Source organism: Bubalus bubalis, chromosome 5, assembly GCF_019923935.1.
Source record: "Bubalus bubalis isolate 160015118507 breed Murrah chromosome 5, NDDB_SH_1, whole genome shotgun sequence".
Taxonomy (NCBI): domain Eukaryota; kingdom Metazoa; phylum Chordata; class Mammalia; order Artiodactyla; family Bovidae; genus Bubalus; species Bubalus bubalis.
Window position 1 is genome coordinate 90,624,949 of NC_059161.1, and position 16,682 is coordinate 90,641,630.

At 36.1% G+C, this 16,682-nt stretch overlaps 1 protein-coding gene across 16 annotated transcripts in view; it reads left to right on the forward strand.

Annotated features, from left to right (window-relative positions):
* DLG2 (discs large MAGUK scaffold protein 2) overlaps positions 1 to 16,682 on the forward strand; it is a 2,352,634-nt gene that overhangs the window by 198,551 nt on the left and 2,137,401 nt on the right. The window contains exon 2 of one of the 16 annotated variants that reach the window (XM_045165946.1): positions 3,588 to 3,634. The exons of the other annotated variants lie outside the window; for them this stretch is intronic. The gene's annotated coding sequence lies outside the window, so the exon portion shown is untranslated. The remainder of the gene's footprint in view (positions 1 to 3,587; positions 3,635 to 16,682) is intronic. 16 annotated transcript variants of the gene reach the window in all.

Genomic DNA, 16,682 nt, shown 5'->3' on the forward strand with positions numbered 1-16,682 from the left:
TTAGGAGATAAGTGATAATTTTCACTATATATATGAGGAAATCGAGATCAGAACACTTAAAGTTTCCCAACTTATACATGCTAGAGGTGGGATTTATATCCCTATCTATATGTTTGTCAACCTGATCCCAAAGTTGACGCTATTAACTGTTAATAGATTGCACTCCATGAATAATCACACAGCACACAGTAGTATTGCGAGTTCATGTCAACCAAAGGAATGGAAACACATTCAGGATGTAGAAATTGTTTCTTCAGCTTCTGTTTGAATTGTTGGGAATTGTCACTAAGCTCATTTCAGAGGCAGAGAAGAAAGGACAACATTTTCCATCAGGTTTCTGTAAATCCTATTGATTCTGCTGTCTTTACAGTGGTGCCATAGTGGCATCATGTATTAATTGACATTCCAGAAAAATATGCCCCATAGAGAGAATGTGTGGGAACAGCTGGTAACGGCAGCTGTAGGTAGTAAACACAATGAGACAAGCCTCAGAGTTCAGCCCCTTCTTTTTGCATATATCCCCTTTGTATATAAAAAGGAGGAATTAATTATGTGTGCATACACACACACACACACACATTGTACTTAGCAAAGAAACAGAAGCATCATGATATTGATATTTATTTTTAGAATGTTGATGCAGAAAGTACCTCCTATGGGGACTTAGTTCAGTCACTAAGGAAAATGAACAAATTTGAATGAATTTGCTTTCAGAGTAAGGAACAATGTCTTTTTTAGTGCTCTATTCCCAAAGTACTTGTAACAAATTCATATGCATGCATGCGTTGCTCACTCATGTCTGACTTTGTGACCCCATGGACTGTAGCCTGCCAGGCTCCTCTTTCCATGGAATTTTTCCAGACAAGAATACTGGAATGGGTTGCCATTTCCTTCTCCATTTAAATGTATAAGGCTCAATAAATGTTTGCTGATTGATGGATTGATTGCCCTGTCTCACATGGCTGACAGTGGCTCAGGCTATAACCTGAGTCTTCTGACATTCAAGTTCAGTGCTTCTCTTATCACACTGAGCTGCTTTTGTTCCCAACTCAAAATAGTAATTGCTATCTTGTTTTGAAAGAAGGAAATTAAAGCTTTAAGAGGTTAAGTAACTGGCCCAGGTTCACACAGATAGGCCATGGCTGAAGAAGGTCTTAAAGCCTAGCCTGCTTGATGCTAGAATTTTTGTTCTTAGATGCCACACCACACTGCTGCTTTCTAGAACATGAACTCACATCTTATGGATGTAATTTGTACTAGTATCTTAAAGCCCTCTACAAAAAGAGAGACTGCAATCTCATTTTTGACACATTACAGTTGAGTGGTTAAGAATGAAGATTCTGTAGCCAGATTCAGAGTTCAAATTCCAGCTCTGCTACTTCACATGACCTTGGCTGAAGTTTTTCTATGGCTCAGATTCATCATCCACAAGTGGCGGTAGTAATAATACCTATCTCATGGAGTTGTTGAGACCAAGTAAACATGAGGGGCTTAGAACAGTGCTTAACATCCAGTAAGCCTCACATGCGTTATTATTATTTCCTTGAGTGTTAACTTCCACTGGGAAAAATTTTTCTCGTATCCAGTGGAGCTTAATCTTGTTGTCCTCTCTTGGTCTATCCTCTGGAAAGACAAAGACAAGCAGGGTATCACTCCATTGCATACTACAGTCTCTATTTAATTATCATGATGAAGTTATTTTTCACTCTTTTCTAACAGGTTTCTTAATCTTTAAACAAATACCTGACTTCCTCAGTTCTTACACTACAAGGAATTTTCTGTATTTAAAGCAGGAAATAACATGAATACTTGGAGGATAAGAGCATTTATTTTCATATGGTGTTCACAGGACAACCAAATTTATTATTATAGCAGGGATTAGTATTTTTTTTACATTACCTTGAAGGAACATGTATTGTCTTGCCTAAAATTAAGCTGTGTCTTACGGGTGATATAATGAATAAACATTGGACTTAGAATCAGAAAACCTGCTTTCATGTCTCAGTTGACATTTATCCGTTGTGTGTTCTTGGAGGAGGGAGTCCTCTAAGCCTCTTTCAGTCTCAATTTCCTGAACTGTTAAAGAACATAATGGTGACTGCTGTGGTTACTTCATAATGTTTGGTGTTAACCAAATAATACTTTATTTTTTTTAAGGCCCAGATTCAAATACCACCAGCTCAGTGAAGCCTTCTCTGATCCCATTAGTTAGATTACGTCTCTACTGTCTCTGTATTCCTATAGCACTTTTCATCTCTACAGTATTCCATTTCTTTGAATCAAGCAGGTGATACCTTTCACCGGATTATCAGCTCTTTGTGGGTGTACATTCCTCTTTGTTTTCCACAAGCTGTCTGATATAGTGCCTTGTGTCTGTGCTCTATTGCATTTATGCAGTGGTACTTTGTAAACTGAAGTATATACAAATGTAAAATATGACTAATATCCACTTATATTTGAACTCCTCTTTCTCATGGGTTTATTTGCTAACTTACAGTAATGCAAATTCCATGTCTAATCAGACTTTTCTCTGCATCTCCCAATAGCTTATCTTGGGAAGCATCAACTGGGAGCATGATTCAATTTTTATTAGGTTCCTGAATGCAAGTTGTATTGTCCTAACTACTGTCCAAATCAAATCGTCATGGTTTCTGCTGTACAAGAGCACAGTCAAAAATAATCAAATGTCTGCATGCAAGTTATATTGTCCTTGATAAATGGAATTAAATAATCAGACCAGTGATTTCTAGCCTTGTAGTATAAGGAAGAAACACTTGTATGAATGCTCTTACAATAGACTGCTCAAAACTATTGAAAAACAAAACCACACTGGTTGAATCCATAACAGTTTTTATTCCCTAGAATTATAACTGAAATGAGTAGTTTTAAATTTGGCTGTTTGGTCTAAGTCCATTATGTAAGAAACTTTCACATCACTTCTTTTTATTTGGGGAAAATCTATGGGTATTAAACTTAATGTAAGTTTTTTATATTATCCCCTGGCAGTTAGATAATAGATTTTGCCTGTCCTATAATATTTTACAAGATCTTAAAGTTACTCTTCTGTGAAATTTGATCAGTTTGGTCAGACATGAGGATGTTTTTATTAAGTCTCATTGTGGTTAGAGAAGCAAGACCTTTATGTGTGAATGTAGAAAATATGTTTTAAAATATAAAAATAAAAGTATAAAAAAGAAAGGAAATAAACAAAGAGGAAACAAAGGGAAAAGAAAGGAAAAGAAGTGAAAAGAGGGCCTGGATGTTTATATTTGTTAATTTGTTCTAAACTATAAGTATATATGATATGTGAAGTTTAAATGTTTGTAAATGATCGAATGAAATCTTATCAGCTCAAAAGGCCTAACATATCATCTAAGTCCTTAAAATAGAAGACTGTTTTGGGTTTGATAATTATGTTTTCAGAGGGTTATGTGTGTATGTATGTGTGTGCATAAAAGAAATAGCACAACCATATTTAACAATTGACAGTTATTAGGAGTTTATATAACACAGTACTGTAAGCATTTTACATTTAATCCCCTCAACAACCTTGAAATGTAGTTGCTATTATTATTTCCGTTTTGTAGATGAAGAAATAGAGAAGTTGAATAACTTGCTGAAGATCTCACAACTAGTGAGTGGAAAGCTCTTTATTTGGTCTTCTTGATGATGGCAATAACATTTAATTGAAGTTTTCAGTTAGGGTCTAATCCATCATGAAATCTTGCTTGTTAGACACATTTAGTAGTTTAGAATTTATAAAGTCAATAAAAATAACTCCCTCTCAATGGAATGTGAAGGATAAATTTTTTATTATAGAGTTTAATATAATTTAATACACTAAATCCTAAATAATATGTATGGGGGTTCTGCTATGTAATGTCATTTCTTTTCCACTAAGAAATTGGTGAAAATATTTATGTCTGGCTGAAAAAAATGTCACTGTATTAGTCTGATTTAGGTTTTACCTTGCATTCCTATTGTTTGCCTTCTATACCTATATTGCACTGGTTCCTCTTTGTTCTACAGTGACATGAATGCTTCATTGTATCTGAAATTTCTGTAAAAACAACAAAGAATTTTTAGCCTCTATACTTCAAACTCAGATTTCCCTGCAATTCTTGATTTAGAAAAAATTAAAATGTACTGAGAAGTTAAAAGAGTAGCACAAAAAACACACATATACATTCTTAGATTGTACACATGTGCATGCTATGTCCCTTCAGTTGTGTCTGACTCTGCGACTCTAAAGACTGTAGCCCACCAAGTTCCTCTATCAATGGAATTCTCCAGGCAAGAATACTGGAGTGGATTGCTGTGCCCTCCTCCAGGGGATCTTTCCAACCCAGGGATCAAATCCGTATCTCTTACATCTCCTGCATTGGCAGGTAGGTGTTTTACCACTAGCACCATCTGGGAACCACATTCTTAAATTACCCAATTGTTAATAATTGGGCAAAGTTGCATGCCTTCTCTCTGTGTATATATTTGGTGAGTAATTTGAAATTTAATTGCAGATATCATGACATCTTAATGCTCCAGCATGTATCTCCTAAGTATACAAAAGTCTCTGTCAGAATACCTTGATCACGTTTTCCGTTTTCTCCTTTTTATAGATGATATGATTATTGCTTGTGGTTTTCTTTTCATTTTTGAAATGTTTTATGTTTTCTTGGACCAACAATGACAGAGGATTCTTTATAGGCAGGGTAGGTACTTGGGTACATTGCTAGATTCCTTTGTTTGGGTACCCTCATTTATTGGTGTAGTAGAGTACATTTGGGGCTTCCTCCATGGGATTGCAGAGAGTTGGGCATATGAAGCTACTTAGCACAAAGTGCATTTTAAAAGTATTTGGTACTACAGATGAATGTATGTGCAAAACAGACTCACAGATAAAGAAAACAAACTAGTGGTTACCAAAAAGGAGAGGGAATGGAGAAAGGCAAATTAGGAATTTGAGATTGAAATACAAGCTACCATGTATAAAATGGATAAGCAACACAGATATATAGCACAGGGAATTATAGCCATTTTCCTATAATAACATTTAATGGAATGTAGCCTGTGGAAATACTGAATCACTATGCTAGATACCTGAAACTAATATAATATTGTAAATCAATTATACTTCAATTAAAAAAAAATGGTGTTTTGTTTGGGGTAGGGGTGGGATTGGTGTACTTCTGATTTTGTTCTTCTCTTTTATTTGTATAGGGCCGTTAATTTCCACCACTTGCTTTCTTCTTTCCTTATAATGCCACACCTCCAGGAGACTTCACCTTCCCAGTTACCTTTCTTTCTCTGCTCCAGAAGTAGATTGAACCTTCACTGAATTTCTGCAATTCTTATATAATTATGTCCTGACTTGATTCTTACCAATCTCTGCCTTCTGGCTGCAGGAGATGAGAGTGTCTTTCTACATTGCTAGGAAGTTCTTCTGGCTTTCACAGTTTGTCTTAATTTGTGATTAATGACTTTGAGCTTTGCATTGTCTTTCTTCAAAGCTTTGATTGCACTCAGTAACATCCATTCAGATCTTTTGTTCTTATAATTATTATTTCCTCTAAACCTCTTGCAAGACTGAGATATTGTACCTGGCAGTGTATTCCCTCCCACCAGTTTTTCATGCCAGCTGACTACAGGTGAAAGTTTTAACAATTCCAGGAGTTATTATCAGTTATTCTGCCTACCTGCCTCCAGTATCGATGTTCTCATTGCCAGCTGGCTGGTGGGTGCTACAGCTCAAAAATTCAATTTTATAGTTTGCTTATTTTTTTTTTTTTAGGATACCCCATGTGCCAGCTCTCTTAAGTCAGTGGCTCCAGGAAACAGATTAAGGGATTGAGAATTTTCATATCAGAAACTTTCTTGAGGCATGCTCTCAGAACACACTTATGAGGGAGTAAGGATGCAAGAAGGCAAGTGATGAGTTGAACTGATAAGTGGTTACCAAACAGTTCTCAGTTGATGACTATGAGCCTTGGAGCTTAGATTTTAGCTTATCCTAAATTGAGGCAAGGAGACCAGATCACACATTGACCAGTCATTGGATACTGGATACCTGTGGGGAAGGGATGTGACTCTGAATGAGAGAGCTGTCTTTGAGGTGAGGGCAATTTCTAGGGAGGGACTCAAATGTGAGCTGGTAGTAGTCAACAAAACTGGCAGCTGGAGATTTGAGGGCCTTTGTTCTGATGGAGAGATGTAGGTTGTTCACTACAGTCTACACTAGAAGATGTAAGAGAGAAAGTAGGAGGACCTATCAAAAGGTCAGTGAAATACTTTAGATAATGATACCCTGGAGTTTGGGAAAACAGTGGAGATAGCAAGAGGTAGTTGGATTGGGATATATAATATTTCAAAGAATTTGCTGATGGATAAGATGTCAGAGGAGAGAGGGATAAAGGTTGTCTTTTAAGATTATGGCCTGAACAATTGTAAGAATAAAGTTGCCTCATCAATTTAATGAGAAGTGATGGCTAGTGTATTTTGTTTCTTTAAAGCAGTTGTGTTAGCTGAAGAATATAGCATCTTGTAAAAGTAATTTCTAGCTGAAAAGAATATGGGCTTATAACTTTCTGTTTCTACAATATAAATTGCCAAAATGATCGAATTAGAAATTTAAAAATAGAATAGACTAATAACCTTGGAATAAATTAAAACTTTGTCAAAGAATTATCTTTATTTATTTATTTTTTTTAATGAAATAAACTTAGGATTAAATACTTTAAAACTTTCCAAAATAGGTAATTCTCATGAAAAATACCTATTTCCAAAGGAGTGGAATAGCAGGAAATCTTTCTAGCTTTAAGAAAATAGCTTAACTCTGTCTGATATCTAAACGGAAAACAGAAAACACCAAAAGAAGAAAATACAGATTAATCTCACTTGTGAATGTCAATGAAAAATCCTGAACAAAGTACTAATACATTCTAACTCAAGAGTATATCGAAGATGTCAACAAAATGCTAACAAAGGTATTCCTACTTTCATTTTCCCCAGAAACATCATTTTGAATAACTGTCTACACATGAAATAATTTCATAGGAGCTAAGGATTCTAGATGAAGGAATATATTATAGCACCTAGATGAAGCACAGAAATAAGAAAGAACATACTGAGAGGGGTAGGAAAGAGATTCATACCCATTAACCCTCCCCCAAACCAGAGCAACCTAGACAGCATATTAAAAGCAGAGACATCATTTTGCCAACAAAGGTCCATCTAGTCAAAGCCATGGCTTCTCCAGTAGTCATGTATGGTTGTGACAGTTGGACTGTAAAGAAGACTGAGCACTGAAGAACTGGTGATTTTGAACTGTGGTGTTGGAGAAGATTCTTGAAAGTTGCTTAGATTGCAAGGAGATCCAACCAGTCCATCCTAAAAGAAATCAGTCCTGAATATTCATTGGAAGGACTGATGCTGAAGCTTAAACTCCAATACTTTGGCCACCTGATGTGATGAACTGATTCATTGATGATGTGATGAACTGATTCATTGGAAAAGACCCTGATGCTGGGAAAGATTGAAGGTGGTAAGAGAAGGGGACAACAGAGGAGGAGATGTTGGATGGCATCACCAACTCAATGGACATGAGTTTGAGTAAACTCCGGGAGTTGGTGATGGACAGGGAAGCCTGGCATGTTGCAGTCCATGCAGTCGCAAAAAGTTGCACATGACTGAGCGACTGAACTGAACTGAAACCAGAGCATCCCAGCCCAGAGACAGGTCCCATGGCATTGGGCTCTCTGTGGGCTCCCAGGAACCCAGGCACTTCTTCTGCTGCCTGCTGGCTCCAGCAGCCCCAGTAGGCTCCAGTAGCCTCAGGCAGTGACAGTAGGCTGAAGATGAGCTCCTGTGAATCCAGGCCCCTGGCTCACCCTGGTTCCTGTTTGCTCCAGCAGTCCAGGGTGGCTCCTGCAGCTCCTGGAAGATACCATAGGCCTAGGCTCCTGGTGGACTCCCATGAACCATTGAACCATGTGAACCATGACCACATGACTGACCTTGGTATCTACCAGCTTCAGTGTCATAGGCAGTTCCAATGGATCCAGACTTTCAGAGGGCTCCTGTGAACTCAGGCTTCCTATCTATCTGAGGTTTTGGCTGGCTCCAGCAGTCCCAGACAGCTCAGTGACACAAGGTGGCTCTCAGTTCCACACAGTTTTTTAAGCTCCAGGATTCCAGTGGGCTTCCACAAACCCAGACTCATGACCCATCCCAGTACTGGCCTGTTGGTTACCTTGGCTGTGGCAGAATACTGTGCCCTCAGACTCCTAATTAATGCATGCAAACCTAGGCTCCAGGCCACTTTGAACCCAGGGTGTCTGTGGGGTCTGGCAGCAGGGTGATTACCACTATCTCAAGCTTTCAATTCACCTTAGAACTGGACTTCCCACGGACTCCAGCAGCAAACTTGCTTTCAGACATTACCAGACTTCCTACCCAGAATTCTGGACAAGTTGAGTGATGAAGTGCTTCACCTACTGAAGACAGTCTGTACAGAATAGAAGAGATTCTTGAATGCATAGACATCAATGCAAGGCCACAAGGATCTTGAATAATCAAGGACACATCACCAAAACAACCTGATAAAATTTAAGTGACTGACCTAAGAAATAGAGATTTATGAGCTGACTGATTATCCTGAAGAGCTCAGAATAATCCTATTAAAGAAATTCAGCGAACTAAAAGAAAACACAGACAACTAAATGCAATTAGAAAAAAAAATGCATGAACAAAATGAGAAGTTTGACGAAATAAAAACCACTAAAACAAAAAAGCAGAAAGCTATGAGTTGAAGATTATCATAACAGAACTGAAGGATTTAATGTAGGCTTTCAACAACAGACTTAAACAAATCAAAGAAAGAATTAGTGAACTAAAAGACAAGTTAATTGAAATCATATAATGAGAGAAGATATGGAATAGTGGTAAATAAACAGTTGGGATATTACTTGAGTCTCACTAGAATAAGAGAGTGTGAAAGAAGAAGAGAGCTCATTAAAAAAAAAAATAGCTGAGAATCCCCAAATCTGGGGAGAGATTTAGATATTCAAGTTCATAAAACTAATCAGTCAAAATTTCAACCCCAAACAGTTTTCACTAAGGTACATTGTAATAAAACTGTCTAATATCAAGGACAGAGAGAGAATTTTTAAAAGAAGGAAGAGAAAAAATATTCTCACATAAAAGGAAATATTCATATGGCCACCAGAGGATTTCTCAGTAGAAATCTTTCAGGCCAGGACAGAGTGAGGTGATGTATTCAAAGTGCTGAAAGAAACAAAACAAAACAAAACAAAACAGCTAACCAAGAATACTTTACCCAACAAAGTTGTCTCTCTGAATTGAGCAAGAGATAGAGTTTCCCAAACAAAAGCAGAGAGAGTTTGTCACATCTAGACTTGCTTTACAAGACATGCTGAAAGGAGTTGTTCAAGCTAAAATTAAAGGATGCTAATTAGTAGCAAGAGAACAAGAAAGTATATCATGCTGGTAAATGTTAATTTATTGTCAGATTCAGAATATTCTAATATTGTGAAAAGGTGGGGATAGTAATCATTTAACTATGGTGTAAAGGATTAAACAACAAAACTATTAAAAATAACTATAGCCACAATAATTTGTAAATGGATAAATAATATAGGAAAAGGTAAATTATTAAAACAAATTATTAGAAAAAGGATAAAGCTTTGTATGTTATATTGTAAAGTATGTAAAGTATACATATATTGTATGTATATTTAACATATTGTGTATATGTTAAATTGTAAAGCTTTGAAGTTATATTGTAATTAGTATAAAGTCAATTTTTGTAACTAAAAAGATGTTTTATGTAAGCCTCATGGCTTACAAAGCAAAAATGTTCAGTAGATAATGCATACAAGATAAAGAAAATGTCCTCAAGATGGTAGAGGAGTAAGATGGGGAGATTACCTGCCTTCCCATAAATACATCAAAAATTCATCAGAATATAAAACAAATCCTACAGCACAACTTCTAAATGACAGCAGAAGACCCCACACCTCCAATAAAAGGGAATCAAAGCATGCAGTTAAAAAAAAATCAACCCAGAAAGATAGTACAATAGGAAGACAGAAACAAGGTAACTACAAAAAACCAGAAAAGAATAAGATGGCATTAATCAGCCTTACATATCAGTAATTCCTTTCAATGTATTAGTAATTGGATTAAACTCTGTAATCAAAAAACATAAAGTGGCTGAATAGATTAAAATACAAAACCCAACTGTATGCTGTCTACAAGAGACTCATTTCAGCTTTAGGGATACACAGAGATTGAAAGTGAAGAGGTGGGAAAAGATATTCCATGCAAATAGAAAACAAAAGAAAGCATAAATACCTGTATTTACATCAGACAAAATGGTTTAAGTCAAAAACTGTAACAGGAGACAGAGAGGTATTAATATAATGACAATTCAAGAGTGTATATAATTATAAATATGTATTCATCAAGCATTACAGTGCTTAAATATATTAGGCATAAATGGTAACTGATCTAAAGGGAGAAATAAACAAGGATACAATAATAGTGAGGGATTTCAACCAAATTTCAACAATGGATAAATCATTCAACTAGGAAATCAGTAAGGAAACGTTAGACTTGAGCTGTATTTTAGACCAAATGGAAGTAATGAACATATAATAGAACAGTTCATTCAACAGCAGCAGAATACACATTCTTCTCAAACTTATGGGGAACATTCTCCAGGGTAAATATATATTAAGCCAGAAAACAAGCCTTAGCAAATGAATGATAATTGAAACCACATCAAGTATCTTTTCCAACCAAAATGGCACAAAATTAGACATTAGTAACAAGAGGAAAACTGGAAAGTTCACAAATATGTGACATCAAGCAACACACTCTGAATAATCAATGGATCAAAAAAGCAATTAGAAATTAAAAAATTCTTGAAACAAAAGAAAATAGAAATATAACATACCAAAACTTATGGGAATTAGAAAAGCAGTTCTAAGAGTGAAGCATTTAGTGATATATGCTTAGATTAAGAAAAAGGAAAGGTCTAAAATAAGCAACTTACCTATATGCCTCAAGGAACTAAAGAAAGAAAAAAGTAAGTCCAAAGTTAGCAAAAAGAAGAAAATTACAAAGATCAGACTTGAAATAAATGTAATGGAGAGAGGAAAAAGATCAATAGATCTAAGAGCTGTTTTTTGGAAAAGATAAACAGTATTGGGAAACTCTCAGCTAGACTAAGAAAAGCAAAGAGAAGACTCAAAATCAGAAGGGAAAGAGGAGACATTATAGTTGATACAGCAGAAATACAATAGTTCATGAGGCTGCTATGAACAGTTATGTGCCAAAAAACTGGAATGACCTAGAAGAAATTAATAAATGCTGAGAAATGTACAACTTGCCAAGATGCAATCATGAAGGAATAGAAAATCTGAACAGACCAATTACTAGTAAGAGAAAAAAAAAAATCTCCAACAAAAATAGGCCCAGACCAAATCGTGTCCTAGTGAGTTCTACTAAACATTTAAAGAAGAATTAGCACCACCCCTTCTTAAGCTCTTCCAAAAAATTAGAGAAGTGAATACTCCCAGACTAGTTTTATAAGGACAGCATTAACCTGACACCAAACCACGTAAAGACATGAGAAAATAAAACTTTTATAAGCTAATATTCCTGATGAATATAGATGCAAAAATTCTCAAAAACAAATACTAACAAGCTGAATTCAATAGTATATTGAAAGGATAATAACACCATGATCAAGTTAGATTTATCCCTAGATTGCAAGGATGATTCAACATATGCAAATCAGTAAATGTGAACACAACATTAACGAAATGAAGGATAAAATCATGATTATTTCAATAGATGCAGAAAAATCATTTGGCAGAATTCAATATCCTTTCATGATAAAAACTGTCAACACACTAGATATAGAAGGTATGTCAGTTCAGTTCAGTACAGTCGCTCATTTGTGTCCGAATCTTTTCTTCATGGACTGCCGCACCCTAGGCTTCCCTGTCCATCACCAACTCCCGGAGTTTACTTAAACTCTTGTCCATTGAGTTGGTGATGCCATCCAACCATCTCATCCTCTGTCGTCCCCTTCTTCTCCCACCTTCAATCTTTCCCAGCATCAGGGTCTTTTCCAATGAGTCTGTTCTTTGCATCAGGTAGCCGAAGTATTGGAGTTTCAGCTTTAGCATCAGTCCTTCCAACGAACACTCAGGGCTGATTTCCTTTAGGACGGACTGGTTGGATCTCTTTGCAGTCCAAGGGACTCTCAAGAGTCTTCTCCAACACCACAGTCCAGAAGCATCAATTCTTTGGCACTCAGCTTTCTTTATAGTCCAAGTCTCACAACCATACGTGACTTCTGGAAAAACCATAGCCTTGACTACATGGACCTTTGTTGGCAAAGTGATGTCTCTGCTTTTTAATATGCTGTCTAGGTTGGTCTTAACTTTTCTTCCAAGGAGCAAGCATCTTTTAATTTCATGGCTGCAGTCACCATCTGAAGTGATTTTGGAGCCCAAAAAATAAGATATGCACCTCAACATAATAAAGGCTATGTATGAGAAACCTATGGCACACAACGAATTCAACAGTTACAGTTTAAAAGTTTTTCCACTAAGATCACAAAAAGTCAAGGGTGCCTACACTGACCATTCATATTCAACACAGGATGGAAGTTTTAGCCAGAGTAAATAGGCAAGAAAAAGAAATATAAAGCAATCAAATTGGAAAGAAAAAAAGTAACACTCTCTCTGTATATGATAAGACCTTTTATACAGAAAATCTTAATGACTCTTACAAAAAACTATTACAGGTCATCAGTGAATTCAGTAAAATTGAAAGATATAAAAGCAACATGCAAAAGTCAGTTGTGTGTTTATACACTAACAATGAGCTACTGAAGAAAAATAGAGAAAACAATGCCATGTGTAAAAGCATTAAAAAATAATAAAATGCTTAGAAATAAATTTAACCAAGGAGTTGAAATATCTGTACACTGAAAATTAGGACACTTTAGTGAAAGAAATTGAAGAACACACAAATGAATGGAAAATATTCCATATTTATAGATCAAAAGAATTGTCCATATTATCCAAGTCCATCTATAGATGCAATTCAATCCCTATCAATATTCCAGTGACATAGTTCACAGAAGTAGAAAAAGTAATCCTAAAATTTATGTAGAGCCACAAAAGACCATCATGAATAGACAAAGTAGTTCTGAGAAAGAAGAACAAACCTGGAGGCATCATGCTTTCTGCTTTCCAACTATTTTACAATTCTGTAGCAATCAAAACAGTGTAGTACTGGCATAAAAACAGATGTATAGATCAATGGAACAGAATAGAGAATGTAGAAATAAGCCCATATATATATATACAATCAACTGTTGTTTGGCAGTAAAGCCAAGAAGACTCAGTAGAGAAAGGATAGTCACTTTAATAATGATGTTAGGAAAACTGGATAGCTACTTGTTAAGGAATGAAATCGAACTCCTTACACCTCTCACAAACTAACTCAAAATGAAGACTAAAACTGTAAAGCAGCTAGGAAGGAATCATTGGGGAAAGTTTTCTTGATTGGTCTTGGTAAAGATTTCTTGGATATGACCAAAAAAGTGCAGGGGGCACAAGAAGAAATAAACAAGTAGGACTATATGAAGCTAAAAATGTCCACACAGCAAAGGGAACAATAAGCAAAATTAAAAGGCATACTGTGGAATGAGAGAAAAGATTTGCAAACAGTATTTCAGATAAGAGGTTAGTATCCAAAATATATGAGGAAATTATACAACTCCATAGGATAAAAACCAAACAATACAATTAAAATGTGGACAAAGGAATAGTTTTTCAAAAAAGACATACAGCTAGCCAACAGGCACATGAAAATGTACTTGAATTACTAATCATTGTAGAGATACAAATAAAAATCACAGTGAGATATTACCTCACACCTATTATCAAAAAGACAGGAGACAGTTAGTGATTGATGAGGCTGTGGAGAAACAGGAAGTGGCTGTGTACTGTTTTTGTTGGTGGGGATGCAAATTGGTACAGCCACTATGGAAAACAGTACGGAGGCTCCTCAAACAGTGAAAGATAGAACTGCTGTTGCATTTAGTACTCCCACTTTTGGGTATATATCCCAAGAAGATGAAAACACTTTTTTTGTTTGTTTTTGAACTATAGTTCATTTACAATGTTGTATTAGTTTCAGGTATACAGCAAGTGGTTCATATATATATACGGAGGAGAAAATGGCAACCCACTCCAGTATTCTTGCCTGGGAAGTCCCATGGACAGAGGAGCTGGGAGGGCTACAGTCCATGGAATTGCAAAAGAGTTGGATATGACTTAGTGGAGAGTGAAAAAGTTGGCTTAAAGCTCCACATTCAGAAAACGAAGATCATGGCATCCGGTCCCTTCACTTCTTGGGAAATAGATGGGGAAACAGTAGAAACAGTGTCAGACTTTATTTTTTGGGGTTCCAAAATCACTGCAGATGGTGACTGCAGCCATGAAATTAAAAGACGCTTACTCCTTGGAAGGAAAGTTATGTCCAACCTAGATAGCATATTCAAAAGCAGAGACATTACTTTGCCAACAAAGGTCTGTCTAGTCAAGGCTATGGTTTTTCCTGTGGTCCTGTATGGATGTGAGAGTTGGACTGTGAAGAAGGCTGAGCACAGAAGAATTAATGATTTTGAACTGTGGTGTTGGAGAAGACTCTTGAGAGTCCCCTGGACTGCAAGGAGATCCAACCAGTCCATTCTGAAGGAGATCAGCCCTGGGATTTCTTTGGAAGGAAAGATGCTAAAGCTGAAACTCCAGTACTTTGGCCACCTCATGTGAAGAGTTGACTCATTGGAAAAGACTGTGATGCTGGGAGGGATTGGGGGCAGGAGGAGAAGGGGACGACAGAGGATGAGATGGCTGGATGGCATCACTGACTCGATGGACGTGAATCTGAGTGAACTCTGGGAGTTGGTGATGGACAGGGAGGCCTGGCGTGCTGCGATTCATGGGGTTGCAAACAGTCGGACATGACTGAGCGACTGAACTGAACTAGTGACTAAGTATGCACACGTGTCCTTTACACACAGCCTGTGCAGTTTTGCTCATCTCATTTCTCTCACATACATATATGTCTGTGTGTGTGTATAATTTACCAGATTCTTTTCCATTATAAGTTATTATAAGATATTGAATATAGTTCCCTGTGCTATATAGTATCATCCCTTGTTGATGTATAAGATATATCTATCTTATATACAGTAGTGTGTCTCTTAATCCCAAACTTATAATTTATCCCCACCTTTCCCTTTTGGTAACCATGTTTGTTTTGTATGTCTGAGAGTCTCCTTCCATATTGTAAATAAGTTAATTTGTATCATTTTTTTTTTTTAGATTCCACAATAAGTGATATATAATAATTTGTCTTTCTCTGTGTGACTTACTTCATTTAGTATAATTTCTGGATCCATCCATATTTCTGAAAATGGCTTTATTTCATTATTTTTTTATGGCTGAGTATTATTATATTGTACGTATGTGTATAAATACGAATACACACACACACACACATATATATGCCACTTCTTAGGTTACTTCCATATCTTAGCTATTATAAATAGTGCTGCAGTGAACAATTGGGGTGCATATACCTTTTTGATTTAGAGTTTTTGGTTTTTCTGGATATATGCCCAGGAGTGGGATTGCTGGATCTTTTGGTGTCTTTTTTTTTTTTTTTGGTAAATCTATTTTTAATTTTTTCAAGGAAGCTCCATACTATTCTTCATAGTGGCTGCACCACCAATTCATATTCCCACCAACAGTGTAAGAGGTTTCCCTTTTCTTCACACCCTCTCCAGCATTTATTATTTGCAGACTTTTAAATGATGGCCAGTCTGACTGATGTGAGTTGATACTCACTGTAGTTTTGATTTGCAGTTCTCTTAAAATTAGTGATGTTGAGCATCTTTTCATGTGCTTGTTGGCCATCTGTATGTTTTCTTTGGCAAAATGTCTGTTTAATGCTTCTGCCCATTTTTTTGATTTTTTTTTTTTACATTGAGCTATATGAACTGTTTGTATGTTTTGAATATTAATCCCTTGTTGGTTGCATCATTTGCAATATATTTTTCTCCTGTTCTTTAGGTTTTTTGTTTTGTTTATAATTTCATTTGCTGTGCAAAAGCTTTTAAGTTTAATTAGGTCCCATTCATTTATTTTGCTTTTGTTTCCATTACTCTAAGAGATGTGTTTAAAAAGAATACATTTGAATCAGTTCTAATGAGGTGGATGAAACTGGAGCCTATTATACATTTAAGTCTTTAATTCATTTTGACTTTATTTTTGTATATAGTGTTAGAGAATGTTCTAATTTTATTCTTTTATATGTAGCTCTCTAATTTTCCCAGCACCACGTATTGAAGAGACTGTATTTTCTTCACTGTACCTTCTTGCCTCCTTGGTCATAGATTAATTTGTCATAAGCATATGGGTGTATTTCTGGAGTCTCTGTTCTGTTGAGTTAGGTGTCTGTTTTTGTGCCAGTTCCATTCTGTTTTGATTATGGTAGTAGTATAGTCCGAAGTTAGGAAGTGTGATTCCTCCAGTTTTGTTCTTCCTTCTCAAGATTTTTTTGGCTGTTCAGGATCT